At 42.7% G+C, this 23,777-nt stretch overlaps 1 long non-coding RNA gene across 3 annotated transcripts in view; it reads left to right on the top strand.

Moving 5' to 3' along the window:
* Positions 1 to 400: 400 nt before the first annotated feature.
* The window catches only part of LOC141112980 (uncharacterized), an 84,900-nt gene continuing 61,523 nt past the window's right edge, over positions 401 to 23,777 (top strand). For 2 of the 3 annotated variants that reach the window (XR_012236681.1, XR_012236682.1), the window contains exon 1: positions 401 to 573. This is a non-coding gene — a long non-coding RNA (uncharacterized lncRNA). Of the gene's footprint in view, positions 574 to 2,067; positions 2,100 to 23,777 lie in introns of all 3 variants that reach the window. The other variant, XR_012236683.1, reaches the window with a different exon arrangement.

The raw sequence follows: 23,777 nt of genomic DNA, 5'->3' as shown, positions 1-23,777 counted from the left end.
AAACAGGCTTAATAGAAAATTAGTGTTCGGTCAGTGCTGCAGATGCAGTGCAAGATTTGAGGCTACATATTTTGGCCTCAAATCTTGCACCAATAGCAATCTCTAATTTATCCATTTTTGGTATTTTATGGTTTGGTTTACATTTCTCCACATTTGATGATTGTCACATTTTTTATGAAGTTCTAAGAGCTGCATTGTATTATATTCCAATAATTGGGATACTGTATGTATAGTTCAGTTATAGCTCAATTATGTTTCTAACACTCCAATGTTAGCTCCTCTTGCTCTATTTATTAAAAGGTCAACAAGTAGGCTGCATCACAAGGTGAAACACATCAAGGAAGTTTGTTTTTTGGGTGGAGGTATGTATGCAGCTTATTTGTTGATCGCTCAATAAATACAGCAAACATTGGAGTTCAGCTCCTATTTCTGGATGATGAGCAGAGATGGGCTACGGGAGCTACAATGAGGATATTTTGCCAACTCACAGCTACAGGAGCTGGCACCTGAGTTGTCCATGCAGCATAGGAGGAGTATAGAAGGAGTGGGTCTTGAGTGGTGCTGTGGATTTGGGTATGTTTCTTTTTAATCTTTTATACTAACTTTTGCTGAGCCCATATAGTTGAAAAAAAATAAAACCAAAGAACAAAATACAAAAAGAAAGAGCAAATTCCATCTCTCGCACATGTAGACATTTACAATAAGGAAAACAATGAATAATACCATTGTTAAAGCATTAGACCAACATGTAAAGGTCTACCTACCCCAGCACAAGCCAGCCTTCTCCAAGAAATATTACATATACAGTATTGTAAGGGGAATAAACCAGGGCTTTTTTCAGCGGGAATGTGGGGGAATGCAGTTCCAGCACCTCCAGCACTGAATGCATGCAGTGGCAGGGGATAGTGGGATGTGCTGAAGGGTCCAATGATGTCAGCAGCCAGGGATCTTTTGTTGCTGGGGGGTCTATTGTTGCTGGCCCCCCAGCAAAAATTGACCCACTAGCAACATAAGACCCCCCTTCCTGTCCTTATGTTGCTAGTAGGTCAATTGTTGCTGGGAGGGATCTACTGTTGAGGGAGGGATCTATTGTTGCTAGCTGCTGGAGGGTCTATTGGAGCTGACTGCTAGGAGATCTATTGTTGCTGGGGGGGGATTTTTTGTTGAGGGAGGGTCCTATTGTTGCTGGAGGGTCTTATGTTGCTGGTGGTCAATTGATGCTGGGAACGATCTACTGTTCAGGAGGGGTCTATTGTTGCTGGCTGCTGGAGGGTCTATTAATGCTGGCTGATGGGAGATCTATTGTTGCTGGTGGAGTCTATTGTTCCTGGGGTGGGTCTGTTTTTGTGAGGTGGTATTTTGTTGCAAGTGGTATATTGTTGCTGGGGGGGGATCTATTCTTGTTGGGCGTGTCTATTATTGTGTGGGGGGTATTGTTGCTGGCGGCATGGGATCCGTTTTACTGCTTTTCGTCTTATAATTACCAAATTCTATACAGATTACTTAGCACCACAAAACGATACTTGGTTCTGTTTTCTCTAAAAGAGGTGGTACTGGGAGGTGGGTATGGGGTGGAAACAAGGGAAGGTGCTTGGAGGTGGGTAGGGGCGGAAACAAGGAGTGACTTGGGAGAGGGGAGTTCATGTACCTAATTCAAGGGCGAGAGGGCACCCCTGTCAGGTTCCATTTGTAATCTGAAATGGTTTGGAAAGCATTTTGGAGGTATAAATTTGGGCTGAGGGCCACGTGTAAAGAGCTTGAATAGCGGAGAAGATCAGCCCCTGGTATCCAAATCTATGGAGAACTAAAGTAGGGTAATTCCAATGGACTCTATTGACCTCCTTCTCCGCATCTGAGGTCAGAACCAGAGAAGGCATCTGAGTCCTCTTTGCAAAATGAATAATAATAAATTAAACGCCTGGTGACTTCAGCCATTTGTCTCCCCTTAGTGAAACTGGACAGGCCCCTATTTGTTTATGTGTCTACTATTGATTTTGTTTGTATTTGTAATGAAACAAACAGGCCTAAATGTTTAATTTATCAGTTTTTTTACAAATTGATTTTCAGAAGTTAATTCCTACTGATGAACAAAGTAAAAGGTAATAACAAACTGCAAACTCATGTACAATTCGCTGTAATATAAAGTATATCTTAGAGAAAATGATCCTTAAAGCGGAAGTAAACTCTCCCACTCCAATGCTTCTTTTCATTTAGTCCATTATAATAAGTAATTATCAAACTATAGCCGCTGTAATCCAGCCTAAATCGCATATTACTTACTGTTTAAAGAAACTTTAAAAAAAACTTTTTTCCAGGGGTAAGGCAGTGCCATCTTAAGTATTGTTTTCTGAGTCCACAGTAGAGTGTATTTCCGCCCTTACATTGAGCTCTCCCTGTACTGTTAACCAAGCCTCCTTCTCAATCCAACGTTTCCATGGCAACCCTGCTTCCCTGCTCATAGCTGACTTGTTTTATTTCATAGTATTTACTTGTGCCGATTATCTAGTGTTTGCCTATGTCAGTCTTATTAGCTTCAGCTGATAAGACTGCAGTAATGCTGTCCGATGCTCAGGTTTACAGTCCATGTGATGTTACATGGTCATATGGGGTGTAGTAGGAAGCTCTGAGTGATTATGCAGTCTCGTGGGATTTCAGTGTTGTGCCGTAGGAAGTCCTGATAATAGACAGGCAAGCACACAGAGTGTGCCGTAAATCAGGGGAGATATGGGCATGCTCAGTGACGTCATTCTAAAGAACAAAAAGGATTACAATACTAAGCAAGTAAGGAGATATCTACAAGCAGTGTTCATTGGGGTTTTTTATGCTGATTTACATGGGACAAAGTTGTGGGGGAGAATTTACAACCACTTTAAACACTTCCTTCTCAGCACATTTGATGACTGTTGAGCACATAGCAAATCCTCATAATTGCAAAGATTACATAATAGCTTCTTCTTTGTAACCCCAAACATGGAAGCTTTGTGTTTCCATTGGGTTGCAGAAAGTGCATTTCGCAACAGGATCAGTCAGGATGTAATTGATTTAGTTCTCGGGTGTGCACAGGATATTGGCATTCAATAATACCCACCAGGACCCACAAAATGTACACCAGACTCTTGTAAAACAGAGCTGGATGAAGGAAATTCTCTGGCTACCTCATTTTGAATCGGTGAGGCAAGTGGTTAAAGCAAATGTGTCCCAAATAAGCCAAGATCACTGTGTTCTATGGTCAAGGTCAGATTTCTGCATAGGCAACAATTGCCATGGCCTAGGGTGGCAGGGCTCATAGGGATGTCACATACCTACAGATCAATATACTGGCTCCCAGTTTAAAATCAATTATTTTATACTGCTGTGCTGCCTGACTGTGCAATACAACCAGGTCCTCATTGTTGTAGAGATTGTGAATTTCTTGATGAATAGGATACTGTGTACCTAAATTGCAAACAGATTGGGATGACATGGTGACCTTCTTTTCTATTTGTTAGGTATAGGTGCTAAGGCTAGCCAGTGAAAGGGGGTGGGAAAAAAAAAAAATCACTAACTTTTTATTTCACTTTTATTCACACAACATAGCCAGCTACAGAAGCTTTTTCATTCAGCCTCTGGGCTGAACAAAGAAAGTAAACTGATTCCTCCATCCACACAATCAAACTCAATAATGGAAAATTGTATCAAATACCTACTGTAATTTTCCTTTCCTGACGCCAAACTATGGCAGCATACTAGTGATAGAACTCTGCCTCTTGACGACTCCCTTAGGACCAGTGAATAGCATAAAAAAGGGCTAGTTAACCACCACCCCCCCCATTCTTTGTAACAAGCTACATACCGAAACGTACAAGGTGAGTCCGTATGCTGCCATGGTTTGGCATCAGGAAAGCAAAATTATGGTAAGTATTTGATACAATTTCCCATTTTCCTGACGCTAACATGGTAGCATACTAGTGATAAATAACTAGCTGACAGGGTGGGTTAGGTATGCTGAGATGACCATGATATGTGAGCCATCGTAGCTGTACGTCGGCTCTTTAAGACACTGTAGCAGACGTGCGATGACCGCCAGGCACCCGCGACCGCTCGTGACATAGCGAGAACTGGGATCTGTGTGTGTAAAAATCCCTCTGTCTACCCCAGCCCTGGTGCTTCGACATATATGCTCTTTTTTTAACTGCGGTGGTGAAAACACCACCTACATCGCTGGAGTCACTGATTTACGTATGCTGAAAGCAAACCTTGTTGCTGTCAGAATAAACAGATCAGTTCTGCAGCTGAATGTTGTACCTGCAAAGCAAACAATAGTTAACAATAAAACACAGTAACAATAAAACATTAAAGTATAGTATAAAATACAGTAATATTGTAAGAACAATAGAATAAAACAACTATTTTTGGCTTTTTTAATTTTTTTTATTGTTTTTATTTTTTTTTTCATTTATGGTGTTTTTTGTTTTGTTTTTTACAATTTTTTTGTAACTAAACGTTCCAGATTAGGGACTCTCAAAATGCGATATCCATCTAATATCTTTCGAGACCCTTTGTGAATGTGTCCTAGACTGTGCCATGCTGTACCCTCTATTAATAATCCACTAGTGTGTGCTAGCGACGGAAACAGTCCTGGATGCAGATACCAGGTTGGCCAGGACAGGAGGGACAAAAAAAGCTGGCGTCACGCCCATATCTGCGTTTACTACAGACACATCTTTTTTTGGGGTGCTCTCATGCAGCCGCCTCACTGCATTTGGATTGGAAAATTGGGCCACAGTACCTACTGGATGCAAAAGTGCTGTGATGATCTCTTCCTGGAACTTTGGGAGGGACCCACTTCTTCCTGACGCTTTGTATAATATATAAGTGTTGAACAGAGCCAATTGGAAAAAATATACAGACACTTTTTTTGTACCACGTCTGGCCTTATGAGCAACTAAGTACGGCCCATCATCTGGTCATTGAAGTCCACCCCTCCCATTTTAAGACTGTAGTCGTGGACAGAGAGGAGTTCTCAACAACACCAGTGGCCTTTGCAGTTTGGACTGTCATATCTGCGTGAATGGAAGACAGAACGAAAACTTCCGTTTGTCTTTCCACCTCACTGCAAGCATGATATCATTACATCTAATTTAGGAATTTACAAACCGTTGGGGGAAGCCCTGCTGATTAGATCGCACGGTGTCACAGGTGCCAATTCCAAATTCAAAAAGATGTCTAAAAAGTGGCATGCTTGTGTAATAATTGTCCACATACAAGTGGTACCCCTTTTCGGAATAAGGGTGACACCAAGTCCCAAACAATCTTGCTGCTGCTCCCAATGCAGTCTGGGCAGTTGGGGGGCTCCATGCTGCTATCCTGAAACTAGATGTTTAGCCTGTTTACCTGTCACAGAGCTTATACATTTTGACCCCATATCTTGCACGCTTGCAGGGGAGAATCTATTTGAAAGCAAGGCGGACAGAAAACCTAATCAGGGACTCATCTATGCAGACAGTTTCTTGAGGCGTATAAAAGGCTGCAAAATTTTGGTTCAAGTGATTTACAAGGGGCTGAATTTTGTTGAGCTGATCATATCCAGGGTCACCCTGAGGACGACAGAGTTCATTGTTGTTGAAGTGCATAAACCACAATGTTTGCTTGTATCTAGTGCTGGCCATAGCAGCATAAAACACGGGCATATGATGAATTGGGTCAGTGGACCAATATGACTGCAACTCATTCTTTTTAGTAATGCCCATGTTGAGGGTTAGGCCCAGAAAATGTTTACATTTGGAAACTGTGATACATTTCCATGCAAATTGTCTGGCAAGGGTCAAATTTGGGTTTGCGGCGATATATTGATTGGCATATAAATTGCTTTGGTCCACAAGGCGAATCCGATCAAAAAAAAAAATTAAAGCTGAATCTTTCTCAAGGGCCAAATCCAAGGCAAACTCATCACCTTGGCCAACATTTACAGCCCTAACTCCGCTCAAGTCAGCTTTTCGGGTCAATAGCACAAATCCTTGCATGCTTCCAAACAGAGTTGACCATCCTCGGGGGTGACTTCAACGTCGCGTTGAGCACGATGCTAGACACCTCCTCGGGTACTGCATTCTCTACTATACCAAATCAAGATGCAAATTCAAGATCTCCTTTTACACGACACATGGCATACATTACACCCCAATGATAAAGATTACACCTTCTACTCTGCCCCACACAACAGATATTCGAGAATTGATTATTTGTTTATATCACAAAAGGACCTCCACTTTCTAACAAATGCAACAATAGAGCCGGTGCTCCCCTCGGACCACCGTCCAATCTATATTACCGTGACCCTACCAGACAAGAATCCCTTCACAAAAATCTGGTGACTAGACTCATTCTTATTAATTCAGAACCTGACATCAATCACATTTGTGATAGCATATGCACATTTTTCTCGAATAACCACACCTGGCATAGCACCACGCACCCAATGGGTAGCACACAAGTGCGTCACCTGGGGAAAATTCCTTGAACTAAAATTAACAAGGAGAAGAGCCCAGCAAAAAAAGATTTCAGACTTAGTCCATAGGATTAAAAATCTAGAATGCACCCACAAACAGTCCCAAGCACTACAAGTTTACCACAAACTCACACAAACTAGGAAATTACTATGGGAAGAGATTGACTGCAAAACCCAACGTAAATTTGAACTAAACCAAAAACTATTTTATGAATTTGGCAATAAATGCGGGAAATACCTAGCCAGAGCCATCCAAACAAAAAGAGCTAGCACCGATATTCACACCATTAAAGACTCCCAGTGAAGACCGAATGCTGCATCCACCGATATAGCATCTCAGTTTAAAGCATACTATTCCGAACTATACAATCTATCCCAACAGTCTGCCAAACCTGCGAGAAATGACAAATGGACTTCACTCATTAAAAACTTCCTTCAAAAATACTGTCCTAAACCCATCGATAAAGAAGTCGAAGAACGAACTTAAAAATTAGCAGCTTTTCCTGATGACATTTTACTATTCCTGAAAGACCCACACACCTCAATCCCAAACTTTCTAAAAGATTTTAAACTTTTCCAATGATTGTCCAACTTCAAAATAAATTTTGCCAAATCTCATGCACTGAACACTACCCTCCCTAAACAACTGGTTTCACAATGTCAAAACAATTTCCCCTTCCAATGGGAAAGCGACGCAATTAAATACCTAGGTTTACACATAACATCAAACATATCAGATCTGTACACCAAAAATTACCTACCCATACTTAATACAAACCTTACTTTTCATGGTTCCCCAGAGCAGCAATTTTAAAGATGAACATCCTTCCGCGCATTTTACAAGAAATTCCTATCAAACTCCCCCAGACCTTCTTCCAATCTTATAAACACTGCTGTGTAAAATTCCTTTGGAAGCAAAAACACCTGAAAATAAACTATGACCAACTAACAAAACCCAAAATGAAAGGTAGAATCGGCCTTCCAGATCCTAAAAATTATTACTGGGCTTTTCACCTAGCCAGAATCGTGGACTGGGCAGTACATCATAAATGCAGGGCTTTTTTTTCTCAGAAAATAGGTGCAGGAACTCAACCACGACCCCCCCCCCCCCAAATTCCCCTCCCACCTACACACATACACCCTCCAAAACACATCAAAGGAAGGGTCTTAAGGAGGCCATACATGGGTTGCATTCTGAAAGAATTTTCTTACAAAAATCATAACTAAGAATTTTCTTTCGAATTTTGTACGGCCATCGAGTGATCGGGCATGTTGAAAATTTTTTCAAAAAATGAACAAATTTCTTATCAATGATGGAAGAATCATGCAGGAAATAAGATCGAAAAAGAAATGTGCATGAGCTGTGATCTGGAAAGAAATTAAAATTCCCAGCTACAAATGTTCTTTTCTCTAGCAACATGAGGTGGAATTGAAGGCTTGGTTGGTTGAACTTTGAAATCAATGGCGGCACCATTAGATCACAAAATGCATAAAAATGTCAGATTTTTGAAAGAAAATTTGTTCAGGATTCGACCCATGTATGGCTGGCTTCAAAGGGACATTAAATACCAGGAGCGCATTACAAGAGTGCAGAGTTCAGGGGTGCACTACACGCAGAGTGCAAAGTTCACCCATTCTTTTCACAGCTGCTTACTGCTGCATTCCCTATCCACATCTCACTTTCACCCCTCTTCAGCTCTGACCTCTGCATGCAACCCCCCCCCATTCCAATGCCCTCATCTTCTCCCTCCCTCCTTAAAAGCTCCACCATTTTCCACATGTCTTACTTGTGTTGCTGTATTAAGCTGAAACACTCAGCTGGCTCTAGTACCTCTTCGCACACTGTAGGTGGATCTGCCTCTCTTACTTGCATGGAGATCATCCAGTGGGGGTATCAGGATCTGCACCGCACCCCAGCACCTGCATCTCCCATGTCCCCATTCTGCACTCAGTGGGAGCCAAGCTTACACTTGTAAACACAGAAGCTGGATTTCTGTGTGCTACAGGTGATAGTGGTGAGCAGGGAGCAGAAGGCCTGAGCCAGAGGTGGTGGAACTGAGTTCCACCAAGTTCCAGCTGAAAAAAAGCCCTGCATAAATGTAACGATTGGGTAAACCTTGAAGACTCCCTTTCCTCCTTACCATTAAAATCAACTCTATGGCTCCTACCACATCATATCCCTCTGGCCCTGAAAGGGCATCCGCTCATCAACTCAACTCTTAGCATCTCTAGAGAGGTAAAAAAAAAATGCATCTTTCTTCCAACCCCGGACCCCTCACACCTTTTACGTTCAACCCAGCCTTTCTCCCCGGTATGTCCGCACAATTACTAGCAGACGCCTCGCCCCATCCTGCAATATTGGCACATCAATTCTTTAAAGATGGCACTCTCTTGGATCGTAATACGTTGGAAGCTTATACAACCAACAACTCTCCTCCTTACCGGACATACTTTCAAATTCACCACTTTCTCTGAGACATTGACCGAGATTCTTCAGTTTCTAGATCACTCACTCCATTTGAAATTCTCTGTTCCCAGTCTGATCCCCAACAACACATAATTTCCAACATACACAACATGCTTTTTGCGGACATAACCCCTAACTCTGGGAAGGTGTGTCCAAGTTGGGAAAGAGATCTGCAACTAGAGCTGACAGAAGAGCAATAGGAACAGATATTCACGATTGCCCACAAAGGCTCGCTCACTGTCTCGACCCAGGAAAACAATTATAAGACCTTGACACAATTGTATCGTACTCCGGTACTAGTCAACAAATATGACCCAAACACATCCAATAGATGCTGGAGAAGGAGATGCTCCAGGGAACCTGGCACCTTACTGCACATCTGGTGGTTGTGCCCACTTTTACAATAATTCTGGTCACAAGTTCATGACTTAATGCAAATCTCTACATACTCCCTGGAGCATACCCCAGCCCAGTTCATTCTTCACTACTCCACTGTGTCGGCATACACATACCGTAAATCCCTAGTAGTACACCTAATTAATGCGGCTAAGATCTGTATCCCAATACACTGGGGATCTTTACAGAACCGACCATCCCTGAATGGTTCAATTGCATCAAAAGAATTGCAGAAATGGAAGAATTACTCCATATCGCTAAAGACTTCCCAACCAAATTCTCACACACCTGGGCTTGCTGGACTCACTTCTGAACTACAAACGAATAAATGACACTGATGGGTCAGACACACATTGTTTCACCGAACTAGCAAGTCAAAACTAACTAAACAAGACCATACACAGATCTTACTCTTTACCTTTGACACAAGACCTCCCGCCCCTATCCAAGGAATGAGTCGGGGAGGACATGTGTCATGATAATCAACCACAAGCACATCACTGGTATAATGACCAAATTTTCACCTCTACATATAATACTACGCAGTCGAGTAGACAAACTAAGGTTTTGCGGAGACCGAGGAACCTTTCCCCCGATTGACATTCTTCTCATACCCCTCCACCTCTTACTTCCCTCACCTCACTCCTTTCCCCTCCGTTTTATCCAGGGCTTTTTACCTCAGCGAAAAGGTGCAGGAACTCTCCCTCCCCGGCCAACCTCCTGCCCCCAACCACACCCAAACCTGCCTCCAACCACGGCCAAACTCCACCCCCAAGCACGCCTTCCTTAGGGTAGAGAAGTACAGCGGCACCAAATAAAGGCAATAAGTAGAAATCCCCCTCTCCCAGTTTTCCTCTCTGCACAAATCTCCACCTTTCCCAGTTCTCCTCTCTGCACAAATCTCCACCTTTCCCAGTTCTCCTCTCTGCACAAATCTCCCCCTTTCCCACCTTTCCTCTCTGCACAAATCTCCCCCTTTTCCAGTTCTCCTCTCTGCACAAATCTCCCCCTTTCCCAGCTCTCTTCTCTGCACAAATCTCCCCCTTTCCCAGCTCTCCTCTCTGCACAAATCTCCCCCTTTCCCACCGCTCCCTTCTGCACAAATCTCCCCCTTTCCGAGTTCTCCTCTCTGCACAAATCTCCCCCTTTCCCAGCTCTCCTCTCTGCACAAATCTCCCTCTTTCCCAGTTCTCCTCTCTGCACAAATTTCCCCCTTTCCCAGCTCACCTCTCTGCACAAATCCCCCTTTCCCAGCTCTCCTCTCTGCACAAATCTCCCCCTTTCCCACCGCTCCTCTCTGCACAAATCTCCCCCTTTCCCAGTTCTCTCTGCACAAAAATTCCCCTTTCCCAGCTCTCCTCTCTTTTACAAACCTCCCCCTTTCCCAGTTCTCTCTGCACAAATCTCCCTCTTTCCCAGCTCTCCTCTCTGCCCAAATCTCCCCCTTTCCCACCACTCCTCACTGCACAAATCTCCCCCTTTCCCAGTTCTCTCTGCACAAATCTTCCCCTTTCCCAGCTCTCCTCTCTGCACAAATCACCCCCTTTCCCACCGCTCCTTTCTGCACAAATCACCCCCTTTCCCACCGCTCCTTTCTGCACAAATCACCCCCTTTACAAGCTCTACTCTGCACAAATCTCCCCCTTTCCCGGCTCTCCTCTCTGCACAAATATTCCCTGTTCCCGGCTCTCCTCTCTGCACAAATCTCTCCCTTTCCCAGCCCTTCTCTCTGCACAAATCTCCCCCTTTCCCAGTTCTCTCTGCACAAATCTCCCCCTTTCCCAGCTCTCCTCTCTGCACAAATCTCCGACTTTCCCACTGCTCCTTTCTGCACAAATCTCCCCCTTTCCCAGTTCTCTCTGCACAAATCTCCCCCTTTCCCAGCTCTCCTCTCTGCACAAATCTCCGACTTTCCCACTGCTCCTTTCTGCACAAATCTCTCCCTTTCCGAGTTATCCTCTCTGCACAAATCTCCCCCTTTCCCAGTTCTCCTCTCTGCACAAATCTCCCCCTTTCCCAGTTCTCCTCTCTGCACAAATCTCCCCCTTTTCCCAGTTCTCTCTGCACAAATCTCCCCCATCCTGCTCTCCTCTCTGCACACATCTTCCATTTCCCAGTTCTCTCTGCACTTAATTTCCCCCATCCTGCTCTCCTCTATGCTAAAATCCCCCACCTCTCCTCTCTGCTGAAATCCCCCCTCCCCCCTGCTCTCCTCTCTGCTAAAATTTTCTCCCAGCTCTCTTTATTGCACAGATCCCCCCCCTTCCCAGTTCTCCTCTGTACAAAGTCCCCAAAACTTTCACCGTTCTCTCTGTCCATGTTCACCTTTCACCATTCTCTCTGTCTATGTTCACTCTCAAAAAAAAGCTCTTCCCCTCCCCCCTTTCACAGCTCCCTTACCTCTTCTGGAAAGCAGCCCCTACTGTATGATATGCGCGGGCTCTTTTCTTTCAAACTCATCACAGTAAAGTGACAATCGGAAAGCTCCGCCCATCGGAACTGTCAGAGTAGCGGCGGCGGCAGGCGGGGATGTACACTGCCTCTTGGATGGCCACAAGCAGGTGCAGTGCTGTGACCCGACCCGATCGAGGGCAGGATCCACATGGGCTAGCACAAAGAAGCTGGTAGAGGAAGTAAGTTGTGCAGAAAACCTCCTCTACCGCCTATTGTGTTACATGACATGACGGAGCAGAGAGGGCTGCCATAGGTCCCGAAACGGCGTTCCGTCATGTTACGGCAGAAAAAAAAACCCTGGTCTTACCTCACTCAATCCATATACCCCCAAACACCTTAGCCTAGTCATCAGGCATATGTACTAACAACCGATAGTAACTTGCTGTTCCCTCCAGAAAAACCCTTTAGCGTGACATTAACCAGCCACCTAAACTCATCGCTCATGCAACAATCCAAAAGATTAATCAACTTTACAGACCCCTCCCTATCCCCTCTATAACACAAGATAAAATGACATTCCCAACCGTTCATAATATCATCCCTCATAAATTCCATTACAGAAGAGCTTTCATTTTGTCTAACCGGTTATACAAATCCTCCTTGGATGTTAGGCTTAATCATTGTTCTTACTGTTCTTGCTGTTTGTTTATGCCTATGCATAACTTGTATTTCACACATTTATTACAAATGTTGTTTTGTATTTACATATCTACCTATCTTTTATAAGATGATACTGTAATCTGCATTACCTTCATCAATAAAAAACTTAAAAAAAAAAAAACTTAAAAAAAAAAAAAAAAAAAAAAAGCTGAAACCAAGGGGAAATGAAAAATCTACCCTGCAATGTAGCTCTCTCTTCACTGCAATGGAAATGTTCGATTTTTCTTAAGGTACCTGTTAAAATTACTTTCTACTCATGCCTTGCTTCAGCAGTCTCCTTGTTACATGCAATCAGTCCACCAAAGCCTCTTCTCTTCGGTGCTTTGGCTAATGGTAGCAACTCTGATGTCTTCTTGTTCAATACAAGACCAGTAGCTTTGGATTGTAAGTTAGGACACTGAGAGTCTGTCCAAAGAAGCAGTAAGTGCTAAGCAAGGGGTAAGGCAAGTAAAAGTGCTTTTTACGTATAACCTGGGTAAATATGGGCATTTAACCCCTGCAGTGCAGAAGCAGTCTTGTTAGCGTGTTCATTATTTCTCACAAATAAATAAAAACATTTTTTTCTACTATAAGGAAACATAATAAGTAATGTAAGTAAATGCAAGAAGAAGGTTCTGAAGATAAAATGGCACTGATTGGAAAGGACCAAGGAGTAGAGGGTTCTACTAAAAATGGGACTGACTGGAAATTGCCAAGGCAAAGTCTGTTCTGGAGATGAAATGGGACTGATTGGAAATGACCACGGAGAAGTGGGTTCTGGAGATGAAATGGGACTGACTGGAAATGACCAAGGAGTAGAGGGTTCTGCAGATAAAATGGGACTGATAGGAAAGGACCAAGGAGAAGTGGGTTCTGGAGATGAAATTTGACTGACCGGAAAGAACAAAGAAGAGGGTCCTGAAGATCAAACCAAACTGATTGGAAAGGACCAAGGGGTGGAGTATTCTAGGGATGTAATGGGAACAATTGGACAAGACGAAGGGGAAGGGGTTCTGGAGAAATTGAGAATAAAAGATTTCTCAGATTTCTTTATATTAAATTTAATTTGCCACGCTTTACAATCCCATCTTTTGTGTAAACAAGCTGTAGTAGCAAACTGAAACTGTAAGTTTGTGCTTTTATTACATTTACTGTCTTGTATTTGTTCACCTATTAACTCGGTTCACTTTCTAAATAAAAAAAGTGTTTTTTCCTATAAACTGGCATTCTTTGATTTACAAGGCAGTGGGTCTATAAGGTCTATTGCAAAAAAGTTAAAATGATTGTAAAGCAGAAGGTTTTTTTTTAATTTTAAAAGATAAGTTCACCTTTACAAAAAAATAATAAATGGACATTTTTTTGCAGGTAAAAAAGTTGCATTTATTATTTCTTTTTTGAGAGGGACCTGTTTAAGCATTGCACCCACAATCATTACACTTGAGCGAGGAAGCTCAATGAATTACCAAAGAGCCCAACAGCGCCATGGTATTTTTATTGAGAAATACAAGCCGACAGCCTCAAAGGCTGTCGGACCTTGCATTTTTTCCCTGCACAGCCACATCTTATTTAGATTGTGACAGCTAGCCGGGGTGAATATCCCTGCTGTCAGAACAGGGGATCAGGGAAGAGCGGGGGCTGGTGCATATGTAACATGTTACACCCTGAATATGAATGTAACAAGTATGTTACAAAAGGTGAACTTTGTAATACTTGTGATAACCAGTGTTAAGACCTAAAAATGGCTATCCACCAACGTTTACCATCCAACCTGACAGAACTGGAGAGGATCTGCAAGGAGGAATGGCAGAGGATCCCCAAATCCAGGTGTGAAAAACTTGCATCTTTCCCAAAAAGACTCATGGCTGTATTAGATCAAAAGGGTGCTTCTACTAAATACTGAGCAAAGGGTCTGAATACTTAGGACCATGTGATGTTTCAGTTTTTCTTTTTTAATAAATCTGCAAAAATGTGAACAATTCTGTGTTTTTCTGTCAATATGGGGTGCTGTGTGTACATTAATGAGGAAAAAAAAATGAACTTAAATGATTTTAGCAAATGGCTGCAATATAACAAAGAGTGAAAAATTTAAGGGGGTCTGAATACTGTGTGTGTGTGTGTGTGTGTGTGTGTGTGTGTGTATATATTTTTTTTTATTTAGAGCCCTTGCACACTGGGGCGGTTTGCAGGCGCTATTGCGCTAATAATAGCGCCTGCAAACCGCCCTGAAAGTGCCGCTGCTGTCATCCCAGTGTGAAAGCCCCGAGGGCTTGCACACTGGAGCGATGCGCTGGCAGGACGGTAAAAAAAGTCCTGCTAGCAGCATCTTCGGAGCGGTGAAGGAGCGGTGTGTATACCGCTCCTTTACCGCTCCTGCCCATTGAAATCAATGGGACGGCGCGGCTATACCGCCGGCAATGCGCCTCTGCAGAGGCGCTTTGCGGTGGTATTTAACCCTTTCTCGGCCGCTAGCGGGGGGTAAAACCGACCCGCTAGCGGCCGCATACCGACGGTAAAACGCCGCTAATAATAGCGGCGTTTTACCGCCGACGCCGCCCCCCACCCCAGTGTGCAAGGGCTCTTATTTACTTTGTTATTGCTATTTTGTCTGGTACATAGATACTGACAAGCCCTTTACAGTAGAGGTAATTCCAGATAAAAAGATAATGGCCAAAATGATTTTGTCCTATAAACATGTACACTAAAGTCATTATTCTAAATAATTGTAAGAGCAGTTGAGGCACAGATATTTGCATATAATATATGGTATATATACACAATAAATACTTTATATGTATAGGGACTAAAGCTGGCTATGCACCCATAGAATTTCGTTCAAAATGTTTCTTCTTAAGAACGATTGTTTAATTTTCTGATCGTTAGTGGGGTCAAATTGACATTTGTTTTCAACCACAGTGATGACAAAATTTGAAGGAGCAGGATAAAAAATGCTCGGTAAACAAATTTCTAATGTGGTTTTTGTTCGGGAAATTACATTAATTCCAAAATCGAATGTTAAAAGCAAACAAAACATTTACTTACTTTCGAATGACATTCATCCAGTCATCGGTCCTGAGCACTCTGGAGAAGGTTTTCGTCCAGGATATCCCTGCACTTGGCCGCATTCATCTTTCCCTCGATTGCAACCAGTCGTCCTGTCCCTGCAGCTGAAAAACACCCCCACAGCATGATGCAGCCATCACCATCCTTCACTGTTGGGACTGTATTGGACAGGTGATGAGCAGTGCCTGGTTTTCTCCACACATACCGCTTAGAATTAAGGCCAAAAAGTTCTATCTTGGTCTTATTAGACCAGAGAATCTTATTGCTCACCATCTTGGAGTCCTTCAGGTGTTTTTTTTTTTAGCAAACTCCATGCAGGCTTTCATGTGTCTTGCACTGAGGAGAGGCTTCCGTCGGGACACTCTGCCATAAAGAACTGACTGGTGGAGGGCTGCAGTGATGGTTGATTTTTTACAACTTTCTCCCATCTCCCAACTGCATCTCTGGAGCTCAGCCACAGTGATCTTTGGGTTCTTCTTTACCTCTCTCACCAAGGCTCTTCTCCCCCGATAGCTCAGTTTGGCCGGACGCCCAGCTCTAGGAAGGGTTCTGGTTGTCCCAAATGTCTTTCTTTTAAGGATTATAGAGGCCACTGTGCTCTTAGGAACCTTAAGTGCAGCAGAATTTTTTTTTTTTGTAACCTTGGCCAGATCTGTGCCTTGCCACAATTCTAACTCTGAGCTCTGACATGCACTGTGAGCTGTAAGGTCTTATATAGACAGGTGTGTGGCTTTCCTAATCAAGTCCAATCAGTATAATCAAACACAGCTGGACTCAAATGAAAGTGTAGAACCATCTGAAGGATGATCAGAAGAAATAGACAGCACTTGAGTTAAATATATGAGTGTCACAGTAAAGGTTTTGAATACTTAGGACCATGTGATATTTCAGTTTTTCTTTTTTAATAAATCTTCAAAAATGTCAACAATTCTGTGTTTTTCTGTTAATATGGGGTGCTGTGTGTACATTAAGGAGGAAAAAAAAATAACTTAAATGATTTTAGCATCATTTGTCCCATAAGAAGAGAAGCAGTAAAGTACAGTGCTATGCAGTAGAAACCACAGTCTGCAAGTGAAAAAAGCAAATACAGTTGCTCTACTGTGTAGTTATTTGCCCCAATTTTTATAAGGTCAGTAAGACGGTATAAATAAACAATACAGGTTATGGTGGGAAGGGACTAAAATAATCAAAAAGCTGTGGCCGATATGACAATTCACTAACATTTATTGCATGAAGTTTTGTATACAAAAAAAAAGTCAAAAAGGTTAATTCACTAAGAGATATTTACTTCTAAAGTAGTGAATTCGCTAAAAAACATATGTTAATTAACAAATGTGTTAGATATATAATTTTTGTGATATCTAGCACTTATTATTTAGCATTATAACAGTTTTGGGATTTTTTTTTCACAGGCTTACACTGTACCAGTGGATAATAGTTCTGTAAAGGAACGTTCACAAAAATATTGTAAAACTATAAAAGAACAATCTACCTCTGGTGGAAGGAAACAAATTTTGTACATTCCTGCGCTCAGCCTCAGGGCATAACATTGTCACACTGATATATTGTTTTCTTTTAACTTACTGGCCAGTGCAGAGTTCCCCCGCATTGATATTTTGTACATTCCTAAAATATCAGCTACCTACCAGGGATCCCCAAACTACGGCACTCCAGCTGTTGTGGAACTACATGTCCCATGAGGCATTGTAAAACTCTGACATTCACAGACATGACTAGGCATGATGGGAATTGTAGTTCCTGAACAACTGGAGGGCCATAGTTTGGAAACCCCTGCACCATGACAGAAAGCACAAATGTGTTTTTCCTTTAGTGAACTGGGTGTTTTTTTTTGTGAATGAATAGGAGTACTATGTACCCCTTACTCATTCACATGGGGGGTGGTATCTAGAGGACTCTATATCTTTAAAGGGGGTTTCCAGATTTCAAAAAAATCCCTGCTCGTAGACCCAACAACCACTTGTAGGCAGGTGCAGTCTGTATTCTCCACTACAGGTGGCGCTTGACTGCAGCAGCAATGCAGATGGGGGGGGTTTGAGAGGAACCTGGTTCCTCTATGATTTCCTCGGTCACAAGGGGGCAGCTATCTGATTGGATGCTGGTGCCCCATATGACATTGGCGGACATCTTGGATGAGGGCAGAGCCTATTTAGGCCCTGGCTCCCTGCTCTGGCACACATTGTGCGAGTGGTTAGTGCAGGGATGGGTTCCCTGTCTGTTAGGGACAGTGCATAGTGGCAGGGAGAGGTTCCAGGGGAGTAGGGAAATTGTAGGGATTATGCTGTCTCCTATCGAGAAGCCTCCCGTTTGGGTGTGGATCAGCCAGGCCACATTACTTTCCTTGCAGCATATGCTGTCGGCATCTTCTAATTGTCAGACCGCTGTTTCACCACTGTTATAGTTTGTCAGTGGCTTTGCCCGTGCGTGCCTTCCCGTTAGGCCTGTCTGTGCTGTGGTGAACTTTTCTACAACATAATCCTGGCAAGGAACCCCCCCATATTGCGGACGTGTGGTCTGCTATAGTTGAGGAGGGGGTGGGGGGCTCATTTGGCAATGGGTCCCCTTTTAATTCATACCAGACCTGAAGTGCCTTCTATGCATTGTGGGGGAACTCCCAGGCTGTTTTTTTTTTTGTTTTTTTTAAACACTATCCCAGCTGCTTTGTTCACATTAACCTGTCAGCCAGGAATCCCCAGTTGACAGCTGAATGAGGAGGACATTGAATAGTCACTGGTTATTAGAATGCTGACAGGTGTCAGCTTCATGACAACCAGTTTCTCTGAGGTGAAGTTGTCAGTGGTAGTAAAAAAGCTGCTAAATGTTTTATTCCCTAAAGCCAAAAAAAAACAAACTGCGGACCCATGCACTTTGCATGTGCAGTTGCTCCTGAGCTTAGTAAATGAGGTAAAGCTTCAGTTTGCAAAGAATACCCAATCACGTGCAAGGAAAAAAAATAAATAACTGCCTTTTTGCTTGCACATGAATGGATGATGGAAGTCGGCAGAGCTTCCCCTCATTTACTAAGCTCTGGAGCAAATGCACTTCTAAAGTGCTCAGTCTATTTGCCTTTAGTAAATCAACCCCATTGTTTAAAGCGAACTGCCTGCTTCTGCGGTAAATAGAGCATATGTTAAATTAATTTTTGTACTACATGGGTTATTGTAAATAAAAGCTTAAGCTGGAAGGGTTGACAGGTCATTTATGTCTAGGGGACTAGTAAGAATCTTTATATATCTAATCATACAGGCTCCTCTGCACTGCTAGACCAATTCTTGCAGCCTCTTCTCCACTGCACTGCAGCAGTCAGTTGCCCACGAGGTCATCAAGATCGATGCACAGACCATAGTTTTGCATTGGATGTGAGGATGTCAAGGAACTATTCACTGCCAGATAAGGATGAGCCGAACACCCCATGGTTCGGTTCGCAGTAGAACACGCGAACAGGCTAAACATTTGTTTGAACACGCAAACACCGGTAAAGTCTATGGGACACAAACGTGAAAAATCAAAAGTGCTAATTTTAAAGACTTATATGCAAGATATTGCCATAAAAAATGTTTGGGGACCCGGGTCCTACCCAGGGGAAAATGTATCGATGCAAAAAAAAAAAGTTTTAAAAACTGACATTTTTTCGGGAGCAGTGATTTTAATAATGCTTAAAGTGAAACTATAAAAATGAAATATTCCTTTAAATATCGTGCCTGGGGGGTGTCCTTAGTATGCCTGTAAAGTAGCGCATCTTTCCCATGTTTATAACAGTGCCGCAGCAAAATGACATTTCTAAAGGAAAAAATGTAATTTAAAACTGCTCGTGGTTGTAATGTATTGTTGGATCCCGGCAATATAAATAAAAATCTCAAAAAAAAATTGCTTGGATGTCACCCCCAAAATCCATATCAGTCCCTTCAGGTCTGGTATGGATGTTAAGGGGAAGCCCACACCCAAATGTTTAAAAAAATGGTGTGGGGGGTCCCCCAGGCACTATATATTCTCTGAACAACAGTATATATACTATACGGCCTGCCCTATATACTCTGCAGAAAATTGGGCCTTAGGTGTTGGTGGTACCGGAACACTGTAAGCCCTCACAGTTACTCTTGTTGGGCGCAGGAACGGGCCCTGTGTGAAATACTGTATCAAAATTGTAATTACATGCCCCTGTTAAACAGGGGCAGAAAAATTGGGCCTTGGGTGGTGGTGCCACAATACTGTAACCCCTCACATATACTCTTGATGGGTACAGGCACGGGCCCTGTGTGAAATATTATATCAAAATTGTAATGACTGTATTTATTGGCATATAACACTCACTTTTTCACGCTGAAAATCGGGTGCAAATAGTGTGTGCGTGTTATACGCCAATACTTCAATTTTAGCTGCTTCTAAGAGGACAGGGAGGGGGGCGGGGAGCGAGCGCCGTCAGATTACATACAGTGAGAATCTCCTGTTTACTTGGCGGCCTCTGTAATAGGAAGTCCCTTCTCCTGGGCCGCCATTGGACCACTGTTCTGTCTTTCATAGGAGATTCTCACTGTATGTAATCTGTCGGCGCTCGTCCCACCCCCCCTCCCTGTCCCCTCTAGGCTGCAGATGGGCATCAATCAGGCTGCACTGATGACAATGGTGAGGCTGCTGCATTGATGGCAGTGGTGAGGCTGCTGCATTGATGTCTCTAGACTTATGTCATTAAATAAATATTCTTTATTGTAATCCACCTCCACTATTCAATTGCTTCATCTAAAATCCCAACTCCCCTTTTTTCTTCATTGATGGCAATTGTGAGGCTGCAGATGGGCATTGATCAGGCTGCATTGATGGCAATGGTGAGGCTGCAGATGGGCACTGACCCTTAATTTGCTTCAAAGCTCCTTATTTAAAATTAAATTTATTTTCCTGAAACTTCCCTCTTAAAATGAATGTGCGTGTTATACATCTGTGCGTGTTATACGCCGATAAATACGGGTACATGCCCCTGTTAAACAGGGGCAGAAAAATTGGGCCTTGGGTGGCGGTGGTGGTGCCATAACACCGTAACCCCTCACAAATACTTGTGTTGGGAGCAGGAACGGGGCCCTGTGTTGAAATATTATATCAAAAACTGTAATTACATGCCCCTGTAAAAAAGGAGCAGAAAAATTGGGCCTTGGGTGGTGGTGGTGCCACAACACTATAATGCTCTGTACACACGATCGGACATTGATCGGACATTCCGACAACAAAATCCATGGATTTTTTCTAACGGATGTTGGCTCAAACTTGTCTTGCATACACACGGTCGCACAAAGTTGGCGGAAAATCTGATCGTTCTGAAAGCAGTGACATTAAAACACGTACGTCGGGACTATAAACGGGGCAGTAGCCAATAGCTTTCGTCTCTTAATTTATTCTGAGCATGCGTGGCACTTTGTGCGTCGGATTTGTGTACACATGATCGGAATTTAACCGATCGGATTTTGTTGTCAGAAAATTTTATATCCTGCTCTCAAACTTTGTGTCGGAAATTCCGATGGAGCCCACACATGATCAGAATTTCCGACAACACAATCCGATCGCACTTTTTCCGTCGGAAAATCTGACCATGTGTACAGGGCATAAGCCCTCACAGTTACTCTTGTTGGACACAGGAACGGGCCCTGTTGTGAAATATTATATCAGGAATTGTAATTACATGTCCCTGTTAAACAGAGGCAGAAAAATTGGGCCTAGGGTGGTGGTGGTGGTGCCACAACACTGTAACCCCTCATAGATACTCTTGTTGGGTGCAGGAACTGGCCCTGCTGTGAAATATTATATCAAAAATTGTAATTACATGCCCCTGTTAAACAGGGGCAGAAAAATTGGGCCTTGGGTGGTGGTGGTGGTGCCGCCCTAAACCAAAAATATTGTTGGAAGCTAGCATCATCAAGATTGAGGAGGAATAGGATAGTCAGCATAGGCAGTCTTCAAGGGATCCCACATCCATAGCAAATTCAATCAGTTATATCAGCATCAGGTGCTTGATAGCTGCTGATCCAAGACTGATTCATTTTTATGAATGTGAGCCTATCAACGGAGTTTGTGGACAGGCGCACGCTTTGATCCGTTACAAACCCTCCAGCACCGAATGTGCGTTCAGAAAGCACGCTAGATGCAGGACAGGCCAGTAGCTCGATTGAGCAAGTCTTGGCCAGTGGTCTATCCTCAAGACCCAGTAACCCAGTGGATGCTCTGTTAGAAAGGTCTCAAAGTCTGCTCTTGCCCCTAGATATTCCTGCACAATATAATGCAGACGGTTGCTTGAACCGATCAGACCTTGGCACTGAGGACTGAAAAATTGTTTAAAGGCATCCTCCGTCAGCCGGCCAACTTCTCCACCGCTCTTCCTCTGACTGAACGAAACCTCAGCAACACGGTGTCCAGCACCAGGTTATGGTAACCTCACAGGGTCTGGAAATGCGTTGCACAAACCTTTCTTCAAGGTCTCCTGAAGATGTTTCATCCTCTGCTCCCTCTGCGAAGGCAGAGTGAGTTCTGCAATCTTACCCTTGTGATGTGGATCAAGCAGGGCCGTCTTTCATTTTGATTGGGGCAAAAAATAGCAGGGAGACTCAAAATCAGTTTACTGCAGCAGATCATGCAGCAATTGCAATTGTTTGCCAGAGGTTACATCCTATCTTTACTGCTCATGGCTGGTTTCTAGAGGTTACAACACATAATTTCTGCTTGCCGATTGGTTGCTAGAGGTTAATGTACATTATTAGCGCTCACTAATTGGTTGCTAGGGGTTACAGCACATCATTACCACTTAAAAAATGGGGGTGTGACCTGTCCACTAAATTATAAAAAATGCACCAACATGCCTCCATCCCAATTAGGTAACAAATGAAGATAGAGGAGAAAAGTGGGACTTTGCGTGAGGCATGTTGGTGAAGATGTAAACTGAATAGTGTATGCTAGAATATGTAATCTAGGGTACGTCCTATACATAGTTGTGTCCACCAAAAGTAAACCAGGTATGAATGGTATAAAAGTTTAATTGCATAGGTCCTAGAACCAAATGCAGTCATGATAAAACATCATATGCAACATTTAGGCATGTAATAGACAATATATTAGAAGGCATAATAAAAACACTGGTTGTACAATTTACAGTAGAGAATACAATGTATGCTGGATGAATATGTGCATCGATAGTTATTAACTCAACGCGTTTCTTGGCTTATAACCAATCATCAGGAGTCAGATGCAATTTGGGCTGCATTGAAACAATAAACGTGTATTAATATGTGGGCAGATATATAGGAGAAAGATGCCTAAATGTTGCATATGATGTTTTATCATGACTGTATTTGGTTCTAGGACCTATGCAATTAAACTTTTATACTATTCATACTTGGTTTACTTTTGGTGGACACAACTATGTATAGGACGTACCTGACTCGGTTAAATTGATGATAGGCAACTCCTATCCTCATATTGATTAGTGGTTCCAAATTAATAATAACTACTGCAGTAGGGAACAGTCACAAAAGATACGCTCAGGATCTTTCCAAATTACTGTTCTGCTTTATTATGACGCAATTGAAGGTTTTTATGCACATAATTATGTAGGTATCACATTAATATTACAATTGTAGGTTTATCGTAACAAGGGGCGTTACATAGGCAGGCTTATTCTAATCAGGACTCGAAAGAATGTAAACATGTACTGAAAACATTATTAGTGCCGTGTGCACAGTGAGGGCAGTGTGCAATACATACAAAATACAATACAATTATATACAGAACTTACAAATTTCCATTACAGTCTCCCCTCTTTTGATCAATATTTTGATCACTAACCATAACTGCTATCACCTTTAACCTGGAACCTCCACACGCTTAGGTAGAGGTAGTCCTGGCCAAAGAGGCAAAAAACTCCATTGTGAAGAAAATAATAGCTGAGCAACTTTTTCATTACAAAATGACTTTTCATTGTGAAAAACAAATGATTGATAAGACATATTAACAGAGTACTGGCTGTACACTCCTGTGGCCAGAATGGCCTTCTAGCTGAATTGTTGGCATGCTGACTTATCAGCACATGTAAACACAGACAATTCTACATAAAATGGAAGACGTACAAAAGACAAATATGACTTCAACTTCAACATGGATAAACTACTTTTCAAATATATATCCCTTACAATTAAAGTAATTGAATCAAAAAGTACCCTAGACTGTGATCACAAGAGGGAAACAAATCAAACTCAGAGATTTCTTTAATTTAGTCATTTTTGC

Source organism: Aquarana catesbeiana, linkage group LG11, assembly GCF_042186555.1.
Source record: "Aquarana catesbeiana isolate 2022-GZ linkage group LG11, ASM4218655v1, whole genome shotgun sequence".
Classification (NCBI taxonomy): Eukaryota; Metazoa; Chordata; class Amphibia; order Anura; family Ranidae; genus Aquarana; species Aquarana catesbeiana.
The sequence above is the reverse complement of the archived record's forward strand: the minus strand, read 5'-3'. Positions and strand labels throughout refer to the sequence as shown.